This window comes from Schistocerca piceifrons, chromosome 2 (genome assembly GCF_021461385.2).
Source record: "Schistocerca piceifrons isolate TAMUIC-IGC-003096 chromosome 2, iqSchPice1.1, whole genome shotgun sequence".
Taxonomy (NCBI): domain Eukaryota; kingdom Metazoa; phylum Arthropoda; class Insecta; order Orthoptera; family Acrididae; genus Schistocerca; species Schistocerca piceifrons.
Window position 1 is genome coordinate 873,537,065 of NC_060139.1, and position 25,518 is coordinate 873,562,582.

Below are 25,518 nucleotides of genomic sequence, written 5' to 3' on the forward strand. Positions count from 1 at the left end.
ATGAGTATAAAGAGCTAGTTCTGTTTCGCAAGAACGATGTTTTCTGATTCCGTGCTGTCTACGTGTCAATAAATCGTTTTCTTCGACGTACTTCATAATGTTCGAATACAGTGTATGTTCTAAAATCCTATTGCAAATCGACGTCAGTGATATAGGCCTGTAATTCAACGGATTACTTCTACTTCCCTTTCGGGTACTGGTGTCACTTGAGCAATTTTCCAGTCTTTAGGTACGGATCTTTCTGTGAGTGAGCGGTTGTATATAACTGCTAAATAGGGAGCTACTGTATCAGCATACCATGAGAGGAACCTGACTGGTATACAATCTGGACCGGAAGCCTTGCTTTTATTAAGTGATTTAAGCTCCTTTGTGACACCAAGGATATCTATATTTATTTCTATGTTTCTCATCTTGGCAGTTGTTCTTGATTGGAATTCAGGAATGCCGGCCGGTGTGGCCGTGCGGTTCTAAGCGCTTCAGTTTGGAACCGCGTGATCGCTACGATCGCAGGTTCGAATCCTGACTCGGGCATGGATGTGTGTGATGTCCTTATGTTAGTTATGTTTAAGTAGTTCTAAGTTCTAGGGGCCTGATGACCTCAGAAGATAAGTCCAATAGTGCTCAGAGCCATTTGAACCATTTGGATTTCAGGAATATTTACTTCTTGTTCTTTAGTGAAGGTGTCTCGGAAAATCGTGTTTAATAACTCTGCTTTAGTGGCACTGTCATCAATGACTTCACCGTGATGATTACAAATATTATGCTTACAGCCTTAATATACATCTACATCTACATAGATACACCGCAAGCAACCGTAAGATACGTGGCGGAGGGTATCCTGTACCATTTCCTTTCCTGCTCCACTCGCAAATAGAGTGACGGAAAAACGACTGTCTATACGCCTCCGTATGAGCCCTAATTTCTCGTATCTTATCTTCGTGATGCTTAAGCGTTATGTATGTTGGAGGCAGCAGAATCTTTCGGCAGTCAGTTTCAAATGCCGGCTCTCCAAATTTTGTCAATAGTGTTCTTCAAAAAGAACTTCGCCTTGCCTTGAGGTATTCCCATTTGAGTTCCCGAAGCATTTTCGTAACACTTACGTTTTGCTAGAACCTACCGGTAATAAATCCAGCAGCCCGCCTCTGGTTGCTTCGACGTCCTCCTTCAATCCAATCTGGTACGGATCCGAAACATTCGCGCAGTATTCAAGGATAGGTCGCACCAGGGTTCTATAGGCGGTCTCCTTTATAGATGAAACACACTTTCCTAAAATTCTCCCAATAAACTGAATTCGACCATTCGCCTTTCCTACCATAGTATTCACATCCTCGTTCCATTTCATATCGCTTTGCAATGTTATGTCCGGATATTTAAATGACGTTACTATGTCAAGCAGTATACTACTAATGCTGTACCCGAATATCACAGGTCTATCTTTCCTAATCATCCGTATTAGCTAGTAGTTGCCATCATTCGTATGCAGCTCGCGTAGCAGGTACGGTGGCGCTGATATCGGGGACTAGCCAGCGTCCGTGGGACACGCAGTCATCAAGAGCACGCGAATATTCCTCTGCTGTGCTGCACTTAATCCATGGCGCAAGGTCTAGCAGCCGTCATCCCACACTGACAGCAATACGCTGACGATACGGCGCTTTACAAGCCCGGTCGCAACACCGACAGGCTCATTGCTCGTCTCCAGAGGCTCGAGGACGCAACAGTCACCCGGTGTCATTCAAAACAAGATTGCCCTGAATGCCGCTAAACTATGGAGATCTACTTCACCTAACAGTGCCCCATCCTCCGCCACCGCATCACTCCAGGAAGCGCCTGGGCCCATGCTCCCCAAATACCAAATACCAAGGAGTCTGGATGGATAGCAGACTGCTCTCCCACCAACAAGCGGAGTATGTCACCCAAAAGGGGCTGAAGCTGATATAAGCATTGCACCCGCACTTCACCAGCAGGCACCTGAACTTAGATACCAAGCTTCGGCAATACCGTATGGGTGTCAACCATTCTCTCACCTATGGCTCCATTGCGTGCACCACGATTAGTGCCTCTAGGATGTAGACCCAGAGCATACAAAATACACTCATGCTCATAAATTAAGGATAATGCTGATACATGGTGAAACAACCCTCTGGTGGGCGGTTTGCGGGTTTAAATCACCTCGGGGTATGACCATGCGGTGCATTTGACCTGCGGTCGTCACACGGTGGCGCTGGCAGCAGTCCACATACGCAGAGGTGTGTCGGTGCATGTCAGAGTACGGTGGAGCGAGTAAGTGTTCAGGCGTTTTCAGACGTGCTAATGGTGACTGCGTGTTGAAAATGGCTCAAAGAAAACATATTGATGACGTTACGAGGGGTAGAATATTAGGGCGACTGGAGACTGGTCAAACACAGCAGGTCGTAGCACTGGCACTCCGTGTGCCACAAAGTGTGATCTCAGGATTATGGCAACGATTCCAGAAGACAGGAAACGTGTCCAGCCGCTTCTGTATGGGACGTTCACAGTATAAAATAACACAAGAATACCGATATCTCACCATCAGTGCCCGCAGACGGCCACGGAGTATTGCAGGTAGCCTTGCTCGGGACCTTACCGCAGCCACTGGAACAGTTGTCTCCAGATAGAGTCTACAGACGAGTGAACAGACACGGTTTATTCACACAGAGACATTTAACGTGCATTCCACTGACTCCTGGTCAGAGGAGAGCCCATAAAGCCTGGTCTCAAGAACACAGTACATGGTCATTGGAACAGTGGTCCCAGCTTATGTTCACGGACGACTCCAGGTATAGTCTGAACAGTGATTCTCGCCGGGTTTTCATCTAGAGTGAACCAGGAATCAGATACCAACCCCTTAATGTCCTCGAAAGGGACCTGTATGGAGGTCGTGGTTTGATGGTGTGGGGTGGGATTACAATTGGTGCACGTACACCTCTGCATGTCTTTGACAGAGGAACTGTAACAGGTCAGGTGTATCGGGACGTTATTTTGCACCAGTATGTCCTTCTTTTTAGGGGTACAGTGGGTCCCACCTTCCTCCTGATGGACGATAACGCAAGGCCCCACCGAGCTGCCATCGTGGAGTAGTACCTTGAAACAGAAGATTTCAGACGAATGGAGTTGCCTGCCTGTCCTCCAGACCTAAACCCCATCGAGCACGTCTGGGATGCTCTCGTCTTCAAACCCCTACGACACTTCAAGACTTCTGACAGGCACTGGTGCAAGAATGGGAAGCTATAACCCGGCAGCTGCTCTACCACCTGATCCAGAGTGTGCCAACCCGTTGTGCGGCCTGTGTACGTGTGCATGGTGATCAAATCCCATATTGATGTCGGGGTACATGCGCAGGAAACAGAGGCGTTTTGAAGCACATGTGTTTCAGGACGGTTTTCTCAAGCTATCACCAATAGCATGGACTTACAGATCTGTGTCGTGTGTGTTCCCTATGTGCCTATGCTATTAGCGCCAGTTTTGTGTGGTGCCACGTTGTGTGGCACCACATTCTGCAATTATGCTTAATTTATGAGCATGAGTGTAGGTGTTTCGGTGGAGCCTGCAGGCCCTCCACTCACGAGGATTGTTATCTTGCACGAGGAGACAAACATGGTCCCTCTAAATACGACCATTCGAAAGAAGGCGATGCGACTATACAACAAGGTGGACGACCTGAGCGACACGGTCACTGGCTTACACCACATTGGCACCACGACTTCCCGCCACTGACATCGTCACCCTGTTCCTCTTACCATCTTCGAGGACTCTGATTCGGACCATGGTTAACGATAGCCCTGGTAAGGCTACCCATAATGTGACAGCATTACTACAGCCACTAATTATGTGAAATCATTGTACCAGCCACCACTGTAACTATCAATATAGTTGTGTCACTTCTTACCGACAACATCTGACTCCCACCGTCAGAGAGTGGTACGGGATTTCAAGTTCAACCGCCACATTCAACGTGCAATACAATGATGTCATTGTATTATAGGAACATCGTACACTTACACTGCGACAGTTAGACCGTTTTGAACCGGTGACGCTGCACCACAACCTCCCACAGAAACAAAATCCAGCAGCCGCTCCTAACTTGCCAGTACGTCTCCGCTACGCCACCCAGCAGCTACCTTACAACTTCCGTGGGAACTCCGCGCTGCTGTGTATGGTGCAATAGCGATTGTCGAACTGACATTTACTTGGACGTTGAGATGTATCTACCTCTGATGAAGGACGGTCATTTCTGTTATTACTGCCTTCTGGGAGACTTTACTTCTTATGGTGATGCTTCAGTAAATGACAGTTGTAAGTCTATCTGTGGAATCATCATTTTTCATCTCAGTGTTCACGGCCATTATACCGAACGCACCCGAGATCTGGATACGCTATGCAGTTTAGACTTCACTCATCCCACGCCCGGGTTCCCGGGTTCGATTCCCGGCGGGGTCAGGGATTTTCTCTGCCTCGTGATGGCTGGGTGTTGTGTGCTGTCCTTAGGTTAGTTAGGTTTAAGTAATTCTAAGTTCTAGGGGACTGATGAGCATAGATGTAAAGGCCCATAGTGCTCAGAGCCATCACTCTTATTTACGCTACCGATATGCTTCGCTACGCTGGGCTAAAACACTGCTGCTGACTTGGTACTGCCTCTGGCTGTCACTTTCCTCTGCAGTCTAGTGTTTGGTTCCACTAACAAGTAACTCTTCAGTATTCTTTTGTATTGTGTGCTACAATAGGCGTCAACGTAACTACTCTTTCACTCGGGACGTTCATTTGCAATCATTTCACGATCGAGAAACTACCGTTTTCAGTGCAATGAGCGACAGAACGACGTTCTTTGCGATCTTTGTCACTGCTAGACTATTTATCCCTTCTTTCAGGACATCGCGGAACTGCAACCCCGCTGAATGTGATCTGACGCCTTTGGAGTGTAATCTGAGCACAATTTTTGCTGCTATAGAGGTTGAAACCATTAGTGATCGTGCAAAGCGACAAAGAGTCGCTCTAAAGTAACTGTACAGAGACAGCCCTTGACCCACTCCTATGTGCCTGCAGACACCTCCCCCCAGTCAATACCTTCGACACCCTCAGATTCCACATCTCAGCAATAAGGCGCTACTAAAGTAGCAGTGTAGCGCCACTCAGTAGCAAAGCGTCGAAGGGTTGCCTGTCTGTAGGTGCCTACGGATTGGTCGAGGGTTTTCCCTGCACAGGTACATTTTTAACGTGCTCAGTAAAGGTGCGCATGTGGCACCGTGGACGTTCTTCAATTGGGGGGGGGGGGGGGGGGGACCTTAGAAGGGCCATCTGCCGTTTTATTCATGCACGTGTTTCACCCCGTCCCTCCTCCCTTCCTCACGACTGTTGTCACACCACACTAGGGCGCGAAACAGAAGGGCTGAAAAAGCATAAACACCCTTTGCTGCATCGGGTCACGTTCAAATTTCGTCGAATGGTTTTGAAGGTCCCAGGTGATTCCATCCCGCATACCAGAGCAAAAATTGCAGTCGCATTACATTCCAAAGGGGTCAGATCATGCTCAATAGGGCTGCAGCTCGACGATTTGCTTAGAGAAGGGTTCAGACTACTGGCGAATTGTCGGGCAGTCTCAGAGGTTATCAAGAACGTTGTTCTGTTGCTAATTGTATTGTAAATTGTCGTTTTCGATCGCGAAATGTGTGTAAACGTATGCCTCAAGGGAAGGAATGGTTTTATTGACGCAATTTATGCCACCTCCTGAGACCTTTCATGTCGATTCTGAGCGGCGGTGTGTCCGATGATTTCCTCAGCCATCCACAGAAAAGCGTGTGTTTCTCCGCCGTAGAGCCGTCAAGAGGTGTGTTGTGGTTAAGAGCGGTCGGGGTCGGATGGGGGGGGGGGGGGGGAGGGGAGAAGGGTTGTGACGAGACGAACTTCCGGAGTGACACATCCACGCAATGTGTGAGCAGAACTGTGGTGTCAAGGTAATAACCTCATTAAACCATCTCACTCTTCACATGAACTTCTGAGTTCTGGCCTTTTTTTCACATGCGTCGACACCTTGCTGTTTGAAGCGTCGCTGAACCCGAGGGGGATGTCACAGGGCTCCACGACTTTGCAGAGGAAGGCTGTATGCGTTCTTGACCCGAATTTCACACATTTTGCGAAGCCATGGGGAAAAAGAGGAAGGTTCAGAAAATTGATCCCTTAATTCTCTTGCACAGTGTATTTATCTCACCTACTGCCGAAGCAAGCTCGTTTTATTTACGCTGCTTGGACTCGTGAGAGTTGCGCCAGACAGCTACAGTGTGGTAGCGCTTAATTACATGACATTAACTTTTCCTGTAAGGCTTAAGTTAGATATACAGAGTTAGGAGGGGTCGGGAGAAAATGACGTTAGTTATTAACTGGCGTAATAGTTAGCTGCTCCGGGCATTCCAGTGGTTCTCCTGAAAAATATTCACACACACACACACACACACACACACACACACACACACACACACATATATATATATATATATATATATATATATATATATATATGTATGTATATATATAGGGTGTTACAAAAAGGTACGGCCAAACTTTCAGGAAACATTCATTACACACAAAGAAAGAAAATATGTTATGTGGACATGTGTCCGGAAACGCTTACTTTCCATGTTAGAGCTTATTTTATTACTTCTCTTCAAATCACATTAATCATGGAGTGGAAACACGCAGCAACAGAACGTACCAGCGTGACTTCAAACACTTTGTTACAAAATGTCCTCCGTTAGCGAGGATACATGCATCCACCCTCCGTCGCATGGAATCCCTGATGCGCTGATGCAGCCCTGGAGAATGGTGTATTGTATCACAGCTGTCCACAATACGAGCACGAAGAGTCTCTACATTTGGTACCGGGCTTGCGTAGACAAGAGCTTTCAAATGCCCCCATAAATGATAGTCAAGAGGGTTGAGGTCAGAAGAGCGTGGAGCCCATGGAATTGGTCCGCCTCTACCAATCCATCGGTCACCGAATCTGTTGTTGAGAAGCGTACGAACACTTCGACTGAAATGTGCAGAAGCTCCATCATGCATGAACCACATGTTGTGTCGTACTTGTAAAGGCACATGTTCTAGTAGCACAGGTAGAGTATCCCATATGAAATCATGATAACGTGCTCCATTGAAAGTAGGTGGAAGAACATGGGGCCCAATCAAGACAGCACCAACAATGCCTGCCCAAACGTACTGTAGAGCAATGAGTCGCATGTCAACACTAGCACCGAAGTCAACATTACCTTCCTCCATTTGGGCCAACTGGCGGTGAATCGAGGAAGTACAGTACATACTGACGAAACTAAAATGAGCTCTAACATGGAAATTAAGCGTTTCCGGACACATGTTCACATAACATCTTTTCTTTATTTGTGTGTGAGGAATGTTTCCTGAAAGTTTGGCCGTACTTTTTGTAACAGCCTATATATATATATATATATATATATATATATATATATATATATATATATATATATATATATACTCCTGGAAATTGAAATAAGAACACCATGAATTCATTGTCCCAGGAAGGGGAAACTTTATTGACACATTCCTGGGGTCAGATACATCACATGATCACACTGACAGAACCACAGGCACATAGACACAGGCAACAGAGCATGCACAATGTCGGCACTAGTACAGTGTATATCCACCTTTCGCAGCAATGCAGGCTGCTATTCTCCCATGGAGACGATCGTAGAGATGCTGGATGTAGTCCTGTGGAACGGCTTGCCATGCCATTTCCACCTGGCGCCTCAGTTGGACCAGCGTTCGTGCTGGACGTGCAGACCGCGTGAGACGACGCTTCATCCAGTCCCAAACATGCTCAATGGGGGACTGATCCGGAGATCTTGCTGGCCAGGGTAGTTGACTTACACCTTCTAGAGCACGTTGGGTGGCACGGGATACATGCGGACGTGCATTGTCCTGTTGGAACAGCAAGTTCCCTTGCCGGTCTAGGAATGGTAGAACGATGGGTTCGATGACGGTTTGGATGTACCGTGCACTATTCAGTGTCCCCTCGACGATCACCAGTGGTGTACGGCCAGTGTAGGAGATCGCTCCCCACACCATGGTGCCGGGTGTTGGCCCTGTGTGCCTTGGTCGTATGCAGTCCTGATTGTGGCGCTCACCTGCACGGCGCCAAATACGAATACGACAATCATTGGCACCAAGGCAGAAGCGACTCTCATCGCTGAAGACGACACGTCTCCATTCGTCCCTCCATTCACGCCTGTCGCGACACCACTGGAGGCGGGCTGCACGATGTTGGGGCGTGAGCGGAAAACGGCCTAACGGTGTGCGGGACCGTAGCCCAGCTTCATGGAGACGGTTGCGAATGGTCCTCGCCGATACCCCAGGAGCAACAGTGTCCCTAATTTGCTGGGAAGTGGCGGTGCGGTCCCCTACGGCACTGCGTAGGATCCTACGGTCTTGGCGTGCATCCGTGCGTCGCTGCGGTCCGGTCCCAGGTCGACGGGCACGTGCACCTTCCGCCGACCACTGGCGACAACATCGATGTACTGTGGAGACCTCACGCCCCACGTGTTGAGCAATTCGGCGGTACGTCCACCCGGCCTCCCGCATGCCCACTATACGCCCTCGCTCAAAGTCCGCCAACTGCACATACGGTTCACGTCCACCCTGTCGCGGCATGCTACCAGTGTTAAAGACTGCGATGGAGCTCCGTATGCCACGGCAAACTGGCTGACACTGACGGCGGCGGTGCACAAATGCTGCGCAGCTAGCGCCATTCGACGGGCAACACCGCGGTTCCTGGTGTGTCCGCTGTGCCGTGCGTGTGATCATTGCTTGTACAGCCCTCTCGCAGTGTCCGGAGCAAGTATGGTGGGTCTGACACACCGGTGTCAATGTGTTCTTTTTTCCATTTCCAGGAGTGTATATAAGCGCTTGGGTGGGGGCACCAGCACACAAATCTTATCATCCACGGCAGAACTTTCTTTGCGTTTGTCGACACCTTGCCGTTTGAAACATCGCTGAGCCCGAGGGGGATGTTGCAGGCACCACGCTTTTGCAGTGTTACGGAGGAAGGCTGCATGCCTTTTTGCGCCGAATTTCACACTTTTGCGACGGTTATTTTTTGCTTATGGCATCTGTGTTTTATTATTCATACTGTAAGGCTTGCACGTTTGGAAAAATAAGCGCAATAACTCTTTAATTTACAGTTTATACGTTTCAACCATTTACTAGTCTAGTAATTTTATAAAGCTGGAATAAGTAGGCAACACTGCGTAATCTGCTGGTGCTCCCAATAAATTCTGAATGTTTCAAGATCAAGCTGGCATACTGTGACGAATGTTATGTGACATAAAGATTTTATAGAGTGTCCTCCTTTATCCTTTGTTAGTTAAACGCATAAGACTTTCGTTAAGTTCTAAGAATAAGTGACAACAATTTTGTACAAATTATTTCTTTACTAAATGCACGTTCGGAAAAATTTAAAGCAGGAATTCGAATAGTACTGCCCTGAACTTCATTACACGCTTGAGAGCCGCTCAGGACTGAGCGTGCAACATTTTCGTGGCGTGAAACGCAGAATTGGTTCGAACAATCAGCGAAAATATGGTGGCCGTCTGAATACTGCACATCAAAGTAATGTACATATCATCCTTGGCATGACGTAAAGAATAGAAAAACATCAGCATATGTACCGGTCAGAAGCAGGCCCTGCTAGATCTATTTAGTGTCCGTCAAATTCGACAGTTAGCGAAACACTTTTAAAATGTCGTTTATTTCCAGTTCCAGCTGCAATTTTTTAAATACATTCTGACTAGTTTCGATCTCCCTCGATCACCTTCAGATCTATATCGTTGCGCCAGCACCCTGTCGCGGCTATATTTGAACTACGTCTCAGAATACTGACTTCCGATATGTAGTTCAGATGCAGGCACGACGGGTTGCTGACGCAACTACATAGATCTGAGATGATACACAGAAATCAAAACTAGTCATACCGTATAAAAAATGTGCACCTAGGACTGAAATTAAAAAATATTTTAAAGCTGTTTTACATACCAGTACAGTTGCTGATTTCTCTCGTTACGAACACGTCGGCTGTAGTCGACAGTAGCTACGCCTCTGGGGGGGGGGGGGGGGGGGGGTCACAGCTTGTTACTGTTTCTCCACTCCCCTCATCCTAAAATAAGATTTACCCTCAGCCCCACTTCGAACGCCCCATGGATGAACATAATTGTAACATTAAAAACAATAAAATGTATAATGTCCCACTTTAATAATAATAAACTGCTTCATAACAATGAAAAATATATAAAATGATTTGCTACAATTATAATAATAATTTGTTTACATTTGTACTTACAAGGGAACCTCCCCATCGCACCCCCCTCAGATTTGGTTATAAGTTGGCACAGGGATAGGCCTTGAAAAACTGAACACAGATCAATCGAGAAAACAGGAAGAAGTTGTGTGGAACTATGAAAAAAATAAACAAAATATACAAACTGTGTAGTCCATGTGCAACGTAGGCAACATCAAGGAACGTCTGAGCTTACGAGCGCCGTGGTCCCGTGGTTAGCGTGAGCAGCTGCGGAATGAGAGGTCCTAGGTTCTAATCTTTTCTCGAGTGAAAAGTTTAATGTTTTATTTTCAGACAATTATCAAAGTTCAGGCACTCACACATAATCAACTTCGCTCTCCAAAATTCCAGGACATGTTCAGATTTGCTTGGACATATACAGGATTTGACGGCCTACACACGGAAACATTTGAAAATGTAAAAAACATGTGTTTTGACAGAGCACAGGGAAAACTGTGCGACTGTGAAACTGTTTCATTCATTTGTTGCTGTTTATGTGACAAACTCTTATGTTTTCATCACTTTTTTGGGAGTGATTATCACATCCACAAGAAAACCTAAATCGGGCAAGGTAGAAGAATCTTTTTACCCATTCGCCAAGTGTGCAAGTTAGATGGGTCGACAACATATTCGTGTCATGTGACGCACATGCCGTCATCAGTGTCGTATACAATATATCAGACGTGTTTTCCTGTGGTGGAATCGTTTGACCTATGACCTGGCGATCAAATGTTTTCGATTCCTATTGGAGAGGCACGTCCTTTCGTCTACTAATCGCACGGTTTTGCGGTGCGGTCGCAAAACACAGACACTAAACTTATTACAGTGAACAGAGACGTCAATGAATGAACGGACAGATAGTAACTTTGCGAAAATAAAGAAAGTAAAATTTTCACTCGAGGGAAGACTCGAACCAAGGACCTCTCGGTCCACAGCTGCTCACTCTAACCACGGGACCACGGCGCTCCTCAGCTCACATTGTGCTTGATGTTCCCTATGTTGCGCATGGACTACTCAGTTTGTATATTTTGGTTATTTTTTCATAGTTCCACATAACTTCTTCCTGTTTTCTCGAGTGATCTGTGTTCAGTTTTTCAAGGCCTATCCCTGTGCCAACTTACAACTAAATCTGAGGGGGGGTGCGATGGGGAGTTTCCGTTGTTAGTACAGCGGTTTGGCATAACTTCTACGAAACTGTAATTCAGAGAAACATAGTATTCGTCAGGAATTTCGAAAAGTACATGCGCCATGCCGTTGATTTACGATTTATAATAGCAACAGACTGTTTCCATTTTGATAGTGCCATGTGTTAAACAACATAAAATTGTAGCGTACACTCACCATTACCATTAATACGCTTAACACCACGTTTGTGAACACACTGCTTTACACTATTTTGTAAAGTAGCGTATAAATGAGAGAGTGGTATTACTTTCAGTCGTTTCCGCGTACTTTCGCAAGTTAAGTTTTTCTGAAACTTTTTCTTTCTTCGTGCAGAATCCGTCTCTGTCACTCCCGCCTTACTGAGCTTCCTGTGGTTTTCCGTTTATTCGAGGGTTGGAACTTAAATAGTTTCAACTATTTATTCATGTTTGCACCTGTTACTGTCCTTCAAAGTAGTCACCAGCGTTGTGTAGTTCCTTCATCTTCCGAATCAACTCAAAGTCACAAGGACTTAAGTCCGGGGAGTATGGTGGATGGCACAGTACTTCCCAGTCCCATCGACTGAACAGAGCAGCCACAGCTTGCGCTGTATGCGCCCGGCAATTGTCGTGCAAAATGATGGGTGGATTGCGCAGAAAGTGTCGCCGCTTCTTTCGCAAAGCTGGTCGCAGGTGATTAGCCAAAAACGAACAGTAATACTCCACATTTGATTCCGATGTTGAAGGAACCATTTCGTGGCATTCGCTTCAGAACTGTTCCAGAGATTCGACAGGCAGTAGATCGCTCTATTCACACCAACAACAGAACAGGCTCTGCTAACGGTATATACTACGCCTTCCAAATCGCTGGCATATTTTCTCTCTCTATCATTAAGTACAATAAAATATGGTTTATATTTTAGCCTCTTCAAAGTATACACCCTTTGGTCTCAGGACACTGTCAAGAATTCTGTGTCATTTAAGTCAAGTGACTGGTTTCGCCAAATCATATTCTTCAGTTCCCCACATTTCTCTTTTCTATTAACATACCCTTCGCACAGTTTAGAAGTATGTTTGAGATCACTGTCCTACTGCAGAACAAATCCACGACCGATTCTTGCCATATGGAACTGCATTCTTGATCACTATCCTGTGATATCCTTCCTGCCTTCCTTAACGTTCCTTTGATTCTCATTAGTTCACCGACTTTTACCAACCGCAAAATATCCCCGCACCATGAAAGACCTTCCACCACGTTTAATCGCTGACGTCACCCACTGGCTATTCACAGTTCTCAACGAAGTCCATGACAAGACATTCGACGATGCCTTTGAAGTACTTCAAAGTTAGATTCGTTCACGACTAACACTTAGGACCATTGCTGCAAGCTCCAATTTTTATGTTAGTGCTTCCTTTGCAATCTTTTCACCTTATTTTGTCTGCGTAACAAAGTTTTCTTGGCCGCTAGGCAGCCATTTAAACTTTGTGCACGAAGACGGTGTTGCATTGTCGAGACAGAGATTGGAGCTGCTCGCAAATTGTTTACTTCCTGGCGAATTTCATCCGCAGCACGAGTTCTCTGACGTTTACTCTGTAATATCTGAACTGATCATCTCTGTATGATATTACTCGGAGTCTTTCAGATCGCTTAACACTTGCATTGGCATCAGTTTGCTTGAACCGCTGCAACGTGTACACCACTGTAGTTTGAGCTATGCCAACTTTTGTTGCTGTTTTCTTACTAGAATAGCCTTCCTGATGCCTTACTACAGTTACAGCATGTTTTTCACTTCCTATCTCCTCTTTCCGCCCCATTAAGTGGTAATATGGTGTGGACCTGGTGAAGTATACAAACACACGTCTAGATGCACATAGTGTGCTGTAAACTAATGCGAACTGATTGCTAGATAGACGGCAGAAGGAACGAGGCCTATTCGAATGGAACGGTCTTAGCTAAAGGCACGTCGGTGTTGTCGTGGACGCTCATCAGCGCCCCTCTAGGTGAACAACCGGGCAAAAACACAACATAGGCGCTTAGTCTTTACATGTTTATACTTGCTCCATTATCAGAATGGGGCTATGATGGAACATTCAAAAAGAAATCCCCAAGTCGCAATGCCTTCCCCCCCCCCCCCCCCAGCCCCCTGCACACACACACGCACACGCACACACAAACACACACAGACACACACACACACACACACACACACACACACACACACACACACACACACACACATGAACAGTCCTTTGCGCAAGCAACTGAAAAGCATCTTGTATTAAACAAAGCTTGTAAATTTCTAGAATTTCCTCGCCGTTTCTGAAAGTCGCAATGCCTCCCCCCCCCCCCCCCACTCCCCCCCACCCCCTGCACACACACACACACACACACACATGAACAGTCCTTTGCGCAAGCAACTGAAAAGCATCTGGTGTTAAACAAAACTTGTAAATTTCTAGAATTTCCTCGCCGTTTCTGAGATTCTTGTTTTAATGCTACTTCATTATCTAAGAAATCAGCAAATTCCTGTACGTGTAAATATAAACGCTTTTCTCTTTCTGTGGAGTGGGCGGCAGTCGTGACTTTCATCACCCTTGCATTGGAAACACACTCGATAGTAGATCACAACTGAAATAGGCTGAGACTCCATTCTGAAACCATAGTTGCTGCACATGGCAAGCGGCACTGACTTGCCTATCTGGTTTTCACAGAAATCAATAGATATCTGCCGTAGTTAAGTGTGCTTGTGGAAGAACAGGTTGTAGAAAACGATTGCTAACCATTCCAGTCCAAGTATTCACGCAGTATGTTTATTGATGAGATCTGCCAAAAGACACATGCGAGGCCGCTTGTGACAATTCCGACCATTCAAACTTCGCATGTAAAAAGTGGCCCTTGTCCCTGAATAAAACATAAGTGCAAAGTATTAGGTCTACGACTTTGCATCCGTCGTTTCGTCTCTAAGCTCGAGGCATTTTTGCGAAAAATTTACGATTAAAAGTATTCGCCATCGCTGGCCACAACTTTCTCCCCGTTTTTCTGACCGCATGCGAATTCCGCGGCGGGAGAACTAGGCGTCTTTTGAAGAGATTCATGAATCGATCCAATTTTGCAGTTGTTCCTATGACCGGAGGTGCTTATCAGCCAGGACGCGTGCCATTGATCCAAAAAGGTGGTGGTCAGAGGGAGCAATGTCTGGAGCATACGGCAGGAGGGGAAGGACTTCCCATTTCAACGTTTCCCAGTATGTTTCGACGTGTTTCGCGCATTGAGATCGATTACTGTCACGCTGCAAAATCACATTACCTTGTCTATCGCTGTACTGTGGCCATTTGTCTCTCAGTGCCCGGCTCAAAAGCATAAACTGCTTTCGATAACGATCTCCCGTTATTGTTTCCGTCGGTTTCAGCAGCTCCGAAGACCTTCTCTCTCTCTCTCTCAAAAAAAAAAAAAAAAAATTTAAAAAAAAAAATGGCTCTGAGCACTATGTGATTTAACTTCTTTGGTCATCAGTCCCCTAGAACTTAGAACTACTTAAACCTAACTAACCTAAGGACATCAAACACATCCATGCCCGAGGCAGAATTCGAACCTGCGACAGTAGCGGTCGCGCAGTTCCAGACTGTAGCGCCTAGAACCGCTCGGCCACTCCGGCCGACTTCGCTCTCCACCGTCATGTGGTGTTCGACATCAAACTAACTGTTCACGAAGCGTTGAAACAATTATCTGCACTTTCTTCCATTAACAGGTGCCTCCCAGATGTCTTACCCAGCATTTTACGAGCCTCAGCCGCAGATTTCTTCGTGTTAAAGCAGAAGTCTAAAACTTCCCACAAATGACGAGAAACAGACCCGTAAGTCGACATCGACAATCGACATGCAATCACAAATCAACTAACATTTTGGTGACGTTATGTTTACAAATGCCTCAGCATACTGTGCGACACTTACGACCTACCAATGCACCACTACTTGCCCGTACTGCCCTGTATTGCAAAACGGTGGAAGCAAAGTTGTAGACCTAACAGGATAAATACCATTCTGATGAAAAACCCGTTGCAACATTCCATACAGGGTATGAACCGGATGGTCCTTGTGCATGAACTCGTGACACTGTCACACATCGCTATGCGAAATCAATTCATTTCATTTCCAGCATTTTGTCGTTTTGGTAGTCGCTTCGACTGTCGACTGGGAGATCTTCGCTTCCCAATAGTGTTCCTAGGTGGGCGGGGATGTCTCTTTGTGGCGGCAGAGCGCATCGGTAAATCCCATTGTATCGGCCACTCCCCCTTGTGGACGGACTAACCTTGTATAATTCTCAACGCTCCACACCAGCACCTTTGTGTGTTGAGTAGAGGCGTCATGGTTGGCACCGACGCTATTTCTGCCTCGCCTCCCCCTGGAGACAAGTCGAGTGGGACAGTTTGGCTTCTCTGTGCTGACTTCTTAATGCCCGACGGCCCAGGACCAGCAGGCTGGCGTGGAAACGGCGCCTCTGTTTTCTCTCCAAAACGTCGGTTCACCCAATGAGACCGCACTGGTCCTCCTAGCGCCGGTTGAGGCCGGACTGGCCAACGGAAAATAACACGGTTTCAGTCCAATACCAACCTCTTGGTAATGAGATGCTTATCTTGTACGCAGAGAAGGGGAAGCTTGTGCTCTTTTTCTCTGATCCTTCAAAAATTACATTTCTTGGCTGTCACATTGCCAATACACTGAGGTGACGAAAGTCATGGTGCAGAGATATCGACATATAGAGATGGCGGTAGCATCGCGAGCACAAGGTATAAAAGGGCAGTGCATTGGCAGAGCTGTCATTTGTACTCAGGTGATTTATGTGAAAAGGCTTCCGACATAATTATGACAGCACAATGGGAATCAACAAACTTTGAACGTGGAATGATAGTTGGTGCTAGACATATGTGACAATCCGTTTCGAAAACAGAGAATTCAATATTTCTAGATCCTCGGTGTCAAGACCGTGCCGAGAATACAAAATCTTAGACATTACCTCTCACCAGGGACAACACCATGGCTGCTGCAGTCACCACGGACGCCTACTGCAGCGGCAACACCGCAGACAGACGAGCGATGCATGTTGCCGACTCCACTGCGATGTCTGGCCGACGCAAGAATGTTTACAAGTACCACAGTTGACAATAAACACGTAGGTGCGGCCAACGTCCATCTGAGGGCATCAACCAGCAGCAGAGGAAGGGGGCGCGTAGATGAACGAACTATTTCCTGGCGATCACGTCTGTGCAAATAGTCCCGGAAATATCCTTCCGCCCGGGGCTAGATAAGCCGGCGCCCGGCCGTTCAGCAGACAGTTCTCGACTCGCCGAGTGCGGAGAAGATAGGCCAGTCCAGCGGTGTGTCACCTCGAACATTCTCGCTTCCGTAAAGATTGTGATATGTCGCTTCCGTCGTGTAAGGCTGTCTACCAGCTACTAACAGCCGTCTTCGATGTGGAACAGTTGTACAGGGAACAAATCAAAAAGAACTCTGATTATAGGAATTAGTTGTTACTTGCTTGATTCACAGAAGCGATCCTTATTGTTTTTTGGTTTTGAAGAGTGTGTGTTACTGTTGGTTGTTTAATGTAGTTTTCTTAATAAAAAAAAAAGTTCGCAAAACGAGTTGGTTCTTGCTCTGTAGATCTAGCAGTGGCCGTCAGCCTTCACGTAACGACCGAGAGCAGCGGAATAGAACCTTTCCTAAAGCCAAACTGATAGACATCTAACTGATCCTCGATTTTCTTTTCCATTCTTCTGTATATTACCCCCGTCAGCAACTTGGCTGCATGAGCTGTCAAGTTGACTGTGCGGTAATTTTCGCACTTGTCGCACCTGTCACGTCATCAGACATGTCTTCCCCCTCATAGAGGCCTTCAATGTACTCTTTCCACCTATATGCTCTCTTCTCTGCATTTAACAGTGGAATTCCCATTGCGCTCTTAATATTTCCACCTTTGCTTTTAATTTCGCCTAAGGTTGTTTTGAATTTTCTGTATGCTGAGTCAGTCCTTCCGACAGCCATATCTTTTCCAATTTCTTCACATTTCTCATGCAGCAATTTGGCCTTAGCTATCCTGCGCTTGCGATTTATTTCATTCCTAAGTGACCTGTAGTTTTGTGCTCGTAGAGACTGTTAAAAGAATAATTTTACTAACAAAACTAAACTTAATTACAATGTCGTTGGATGAACAGCCACCAACTACATACAACAGAAATATCTCTCCTGTGACGCTGTCTGTGATGCGCCTTCACAACAAACCCCAGAGTCGTCGGATGCGGCCGCGTAAGGACCTGGGACGTTACTGGGTTGGTGCTGCCGGCGTGTGTCGGGTAACGTGCTACTGGTGCAGACTTGATTGAAATTGGCTGGTTCTGCCGGCACAGAAAGCTGAGACGAAACTACCGGTATTGCCAACTTGTAGCCCTGGGACTGAATTGCTGACGCGGCCGGCAGGAATTGCTGCTATTGCCGACTCGAGATGTACGCTGTAAACGATTTCGCACTGTCCAGCGGTGGCCTAAATAGTGAAGAGCGAATGCATATCCTCATGGCTCTGCGACAGCACGTGACCTGGCATAGCAAAATAGTGCCCTGCCGACAGCTCTTTCTGCTGCGACAGGTACATTGCCCATTGCGAGGGTGGCGCCCCCACAAGCCGTGGAGGCAATATGTAACTCTGTGGTTAATAGGCCGGGCCACACAGGGAAATATCTCAGAGTTTATGTCAGCAGTTTTCGCACGTCGTCCTGGCTGATCGCTGCCTGCCGAGTCTGTCTGGAGTGCGGAGCAACCGACTACCAGGCGGATACAACACTTTTCAGTCCCAGTTCTTCTATGATGTCAACATACTTCTTCATGTCAGATGCTCATATTTTGTGTTCATTTTGTTACAGTCCACGACTCACTTTCACATGTCGTGGTTAGTACTGGCATCGTTTGGTAGAACTTCAGCAGAATTTCCTCTTTTTACTTTAGCTCTAGGTGTTCCGTAGACTGATCCGTTAATGCATTTAAATCTTTCTACTTTGGTCTGCACGTTCATTTCTGTCGTAAGTGAGATAGTATTCCCATAGAAGTTGAGTACGATTGCTCTTTATATTTTCCGATCATTTATTATTATTTTGCTGGCCCCTGAAAGCTAATAAAATACATATCTTAGCTGTTGCGGATAAAATGTGATCAGCTGTGTGGAGTTCGTTCTTGCTATCAGCAGCTACAATTTGATCATCAACGAAGAGTTATGTCTTAGAAGAACTGTCTTCGTTGATGTCACAAGTATAAACACTTAATTTATTTTCCCATTGCTTCAGCTTGTACTCAGTAAAAATATTGAAACGAATCAGAAATAACCTGTTTTCTTATCTTACAAATTTATCCTGGTCTTAAGATTTCGCATTTCCTACAGTGTCAATTTCTGATCCTTGCCAAGTTCTTCCTACTAACTTTATTACGAGCAGAGGTATTCATCTTTTGTTCATTATCTCCCAGTTTATACATGTTCACGAGTGTTCAAAACAATTCTGGACTTAGTATTTCAGACCTAATGTTCATCAATGACTTTTGGCAAACAAGTTGTGTATCGCTCAGGATCAGCTGTGCTTCGAGCCTCTAAAAGTCTAAAACAATGGTCGTCACGTGTCCGTTGTAAACGCAGAGACAAGAAATCATTTTGTAGAAAGTGCTTCGAGGTCTAAGAAATTTGTTGGTTTCGGTTCAACTTGGAACACTCAAGTTTCCGGCTCGTTCGAACACAGGATGATTTTACTAAAGCCGTCCTCTCAGGGGACGTGAAAACTCGCGTGGACAAAGAGCTGATAACATCACAGCGTGGAATTCCACGTTCCACTACAACGGGGAGCGTGAAATAAACAATCTGGTACGACAGATTTTTGAGTCGTGGGGATGAACGTGGCCAATGAGATGCGACATGCTTTTGTCACAAGCAGAACGTAAGTGTCGTCATATTATATGACGTTAAACATCTTATTTGGTGGATTTTCTTTCTCATAGAGTATGTGGTATGCATATAAGCATGTTTCAAAGCATCAGCAGATAGAGGATCTCTCGAAAACATGTCGTTTTAGTTACGATTTGTTGCAATTAAGTGACAGAAAACTATATATCGATAGGTAAAGGCTTCCTGTAGTTGATGTTGTTAGTGTTATAACTGCCGTGCCACGACAGTAAATCGTTTTACTGGTACAGCATAATGATGATTTTTCTGAAGCATGTCTTTCTGGTACAGTTTGCATATTAAATATCAAATAATGACATTTGTACTTACAGCTTTTAGGGAGTGTATGCCATATACGTAAACCCAGTTGCTATATTTAGTAGAAGTATTATTTCAAAAGTCGGTGTTATTTATTATAAATATCTGCTATAATTCTTGCTGGCCGCTGTGGCAGAGAGGTTCTAGGCGCTTCAGTCCGGAACCGCGCTGTTGTTGCGGTCGCAGGTTCGAATCTGCCTCGGGCATGGATGTGTGTGATGTCCATAGGTAGGTTAGATTTAAGGGGACTGATGACTTCAGATGTTAAGTCCCATAGTGCTCAGAGCCATTTGAACCAATTTGTAATTATTCTTGTAAAGGTCTAACACTAAAAAATTTTCCCAGTTGCCAGAAATCTTAACGAGACTGTCAGTTTGTGTCTGAAAGTAAACACAAGTTACACACCGGAAGTTCTTGATGTTATGAAACTTTCTGTAAAATATATGTATCTATCCCTGGGTTTATGGACCGGCTCATGTCTATATCTTGCCGGTAAATATCGATTTCAGTGATGGTCAGCAGCTTCGAAAAAACCTTCTCTTCCATTCGAATGAAATAACCAAACGAATCCCGATCTTGAAATATATGTGATGAGGTACGTTATTTCAGAGTGCTGGAAGTTAATGATGCAACAACATCGAAAACATGGATATTATGTACGCGTAAACTGACATTAGACGTGATTGCTCAACTATATTCGATTTAAAGCCGAAAGTATGATGAAAATACAAGGGAGTTAACGAATAACTTCTACTAGTATGTATCTCCGATCGTTGTACAGCAGTGCGTAGTGTGCTTCTATCAGGAATTCGCTGTTCAAGGCATCGACGAGTCTAGAATCTTCTTCACGATTTTCTCCGCTCTTCTTCGGCAATCGGTAACGGAGTCAACGCGCGTACATTTTCGTAAAGAAACCGTGTGGTTGCGAACAAATAAAGCCGACAACGGCCGCTGGAGAGCGCCGAGAAAGCAAATCACTTAGCCAGCTCGTCCCGTGCGCCGACAGTGCCGTCTCTCTTGACGTCAACTGCCCCATCCGTGTCCATGTTAACGTTAGCTGCCTCTTAGGGGTGACGGGTATCGCTGAAGCAACCCGTTTTCGGTTATATCGTGTTTTTTATGCCAGTTTAATCTGACTGTTAAAACCGCTCAAAATAACCGGTTTTTGAAATAACAATTTCGGTTGTTGTTCCTGTTACGAGGTGCATTCAAGTTCTAAGGCCTCCGATTTTTTTCTAATTAACTACTCACCCGAAATCGATGAAACTGGCGTTACTTCTCGACATAATCGCCCTGCAGACGTACACATTTTTCACAACGCTGACGCCATGATTCCATGGCAGCGGCGAAGGCTTCTTTAGGAGTCTGTTTTGACCACTGGAAAATCGCTGAGGCAATAGCAGCACGGCTGGTGAATGTGCGGCCACGCAGAGTGTCTTCCATTGTTGGAAAAAGCCAAAAGTCACTAGGAGCCAGGTCAGGTGAGTAGGGAGCATGAGGAATCACTTCAAAGTTGTTATCACGAAGAAACTGTTGCGTAACGTTAGCTCGATGTGCGGGTGCGTTGTCTTGTTGAAACAGCACACGCGCAGCCCTTCCCGGACGTTTTTGTTGCAGTGCAGGAAGGAATTTGTTCTTCAAAACATTTTCGTAGGATGCACCTGTTACCGTAGTGCCCTTTGGAACGCAATGGGTACGGATTACGCCCTCGCTGTCCCAGAACATGGACACCATCAATTTTTCAGCACTGGCGGTTACGCGAAATTTTTTTGGTGGCGGTGAATCTGTGTGCTTTCATTGAGCTGACTGGCGCTTTGTTTCTGGATTGAAAAATGGCATCCACGTCTCATCCACTGTCACAACCGACCAAAAGAAAGTCCCATTCGTGCTGTCGTTGCGCGTCAACATTGCTTGGCAACATGCCACACGGGCAGCCATGTGGTCGTCCGTCAGCATTCGTGGCACCCACCTGGATGACACTTTTCGCATTGTCAGGTCGTCATGCAGGATTGTGTGCACAGAACCCACAGAAATGCCAACTCTGGAGGCGATCTGTTCAACAGTCATTCGGCGATCCCTAAAAACAATTCTCTCCACTTTCTCGATCATGTCGTCAGACCAGCTTGTGCGAGCCCGAGGTTGTTTCGGTTTGTTGTCACACGATGTTCTGCCTTCATTGAACTGTCGCATGCACCCACGAACGCACTTTCGACACATCCATAATTCCGTCATCACATGTCTCCTTCAACTGTCGATGAATTTCAATTGGTATCACACCACGCAAATTCAGAAAACGAATGATTGCACGCTGTTCAAGTAAGGAAAACGTCGCCATTTTAAGTATTTAAAACAGTTCTCATTCTCGCCGCTGGCGGTAAAATTCCATCTGCCGTACGGTGCTGCCATCTCTGGGACGAATTGACAATGAACGCGGCCTCATTTTAAAACAATGCGCATGTTTCTATCTCTTTCTAGCCCGGAGAAAAAACATCGGAGGCCTTAGAACTTGAATGCACCTCGTATTTCCTGTAATGAACATAGAAATCTAAAGAAGATTGAGAAATTTTGACTCTCTGTTTCAAGATACGTGGAACCAGAATATTAAATTAAACACACTGGAGTCCAAAATTAAAGCGACGAATCACTATTTCCCCGTCTTGTGTCCAATTCACAGTATAATCATACAAGTTGTCAACAGACATCCATACAATTGTGTTCTGCGCGGAAAATGGCATTCCGGTCAACGGACAACCACGTCAGCGATGACGTTGGGGCATCTAACGGGGTAGTATTTGCCGGGTAGTCCCACATCCACAATCGCTGTATATATAGTCACCGACGGAGCAGTATGGCACAAGGAAGACGCCTACCAGACTCTCTGCGGTGGAGGGCCATAAGAAGAATGGAAGCCGCAAACTGATCAGGCCCATTGGCTTAATGCGAATCGCTCTGTTGTTTCTCTGGCGTGGAAGCAGTTTATAGAGACCGAAACAGTCCTAAAAACCAAGGCACGCCGACCACGTGTGGTATCAGAAAGCGACGACCGTTATTTGACTTTAAGGGCACGACTGTACCGCCTTAGTACTGCACGGCAACTGGCATCTGAATTCGCAGCATCCACTGGACGTGTTGTGTCGAGGCAAACAGTGTACAGAAGACTTTCGCAGAGAGGTCTTTATTTGTCGGAGACCTGGTGTATGTGGTACTGCTGACGCGTCGTCACAGAAGGGAACATCTAGAGTGGAGTCATCAACATGCCACCTGGGCAGTCGAATAGTGGACCAATTTTCTTTTCACAGATGAGTCCCGCTTTAGTCTGGAGAGTGGTTCTCAACGTATTGGCATCTGGAGGGAACGTAGAACACGATTTCGAAACCCAAACATTGTGGAAAGAGATAAGATATCGAGGAGGATCCCTAAGGGTGTGCGCAGGGATTATGTTGGCCACTCGCACACCTCTTCATGAACTTGTACGGGCGAATCGGCAAGGTTTAACTGCTGTCAGGTATTGTGAGGAGATCTTGGGACCTCATGTGCGGTTGTTGCGAGGTAGTGTACGCCCAGACTTCGTACTGACGGACAATAATGATCGATCTCATTGATCATGGGTAGCTGATGTTTCCTTGGAAACAGAAGGTATTGCACACATGGAGTGGCTTGCTCGCTCTCCCGATTTGAATTCCATAGAGCATGTCTGGGATGCTCTAGGGAGACGTGTTGCCTGATGTCATCATCCACCAACCGCTCAATCACTAGTCATAATTCCGTTAAGTTGGAAAAAACGAAGACCATTTTTGTCTGCCGTTATGAATACTGCAGTTGTTTACGTTCTATATTATTTACATTGTTCCTACTTTACTGCCGGCCGCGGTGGCCGTGCGATTCTGGCGCTGCAGTCCGGAACCGCGGGACTGCTACGGTCGCAGGTTCGAATCCTGCCTCGGGCATGGGTGTGTGTGATGTCCTTAGGTTAGTTAGGTTTAAGTAGTTCTAAGTTCTAGGGGACTTATGACCTAAGATGTTGAGTCCCATAGTGCTCAGAGCCATTTGAACCATTTGATCCTACTTTACTATCACCTATTTATACTCCTTGGTGATAAAATAAACACAACCTTGCAAACTTTCCGTTTGTTGCTTTAATTTTGGACACAACTGTAGGCAAGGGAAACAAAATTTGGTCCTTGCGTTTATTGCTAGTTTCGAAAAGTGTTAAGTGTTAGAGAGAATCTACCGTATAGACCACGTGGGACAAGTCTTGCAGAGTGCACGTATACTTGTATCTTAAGCCACGGCATACGGCAGCAGGGAGATTAATGTCATAGCAATTCTGTACCAAATCTTATACCATGTATTTGTTGCTCTTTTCTGTCGACATTGTTATTAAAATAACACCGACTGTGCGGCGGGACGAAGTCGATCCTCAGTGTTGTTGTTAACACTATCGTTCAGTCCTCCTACCTCGATAGGATTCTTGCCGATGTCCCTTCACCCTCTGGTAGCAGATAGGTGTTAGGCAGTGTAAAGGAGCGTTGATGAAACAACTAACACCTACCACACAGAAGCCGCGTAACTCTAGTTAAAAGTCAGTTCCTGAAAGTTCATGATTAAAAAAATCGGGCGTTTGGGATATTCAGTCTATTTGCAGAAAAGCGTTTGGAATCAGATTCACTCTGTTTCTTATTTATATTGAAACACATGAAATGGCTATCAAGTCCGTATTTAATAAGGTGAAACGATATCACTGAAACCAGAATGAGATTTTCACTCTGCAGCGGAGTGTGCGCTGATATGAAACTTCCTGGCAGATTAAAACTGTGTGCCCGACCGAGACTCAAACTCGGGACCAACGCCTTTCGCGGGCAAGTGCTGTAAATATCCCCCAGACTGTGGCTAAGCCATGTCTCCACAGTATCCTTTCTTTCAGGAGTGCTAGTTCTGCAAGGTTCGCAGGAGAGCTTCTGTAAAGTTTGGAACGTAGAAGACGAGATACTGGCAGGCGTAAAGCTGTGAGGACCGGCGCTGAGTCGTGCTTCGGTAGCTCAGATGGTAGAGCACTTGCCCGCGAAAGGCATTGGTCCCGAGTTCGAGTCTCGGTCGGACACACAGTTTTAATCTGCCAGGAAGTTTGATATCACTGAAAGTTCACTTTCTGTCTAACAAATATTCACTCGAAAAAGCAGCCAGAGTTTTAGCAAATCCGACCTGACTAATTTTCACGTTCTACCAGTCACAGACCCACAACTATTCGCGAGTTAAACATTCGGTCGTTTCAGTGGTCTTCTTCATAAGAAGTGCTCGCCGAAATATTCCGTACAGAGCACGAAACACGGTACGCGGAGTTGTTACTACGACCACAAAGTTCACACGCTCATATCTCTCAAACTATTTAACTTAGAAACACCACACTTCCATTAAAATGTTCGTAACTCCAGTCGCTTCAGTCACGATATGTTCGAACCGAAATTAGCTCACTGTTTCCTCATCTTACAGAGTATTTTTAAGGAGCGATCTAACATCGTGTTATCCATAGTCCGGCTAGCAAGCGACTCTCTCGAGGTACTCTCCTCTCTGCCCACCCCTCTATTCGCGCAGGAACAGCTTAATTCTAATTGGCTGTTGATCTACGACCAATTAGAATCTTCATTCCTGATCATTCTCGCGGCAAATCTTACCTTATCCAATCACTAATTTGATAGTAATTGATGTCAGCA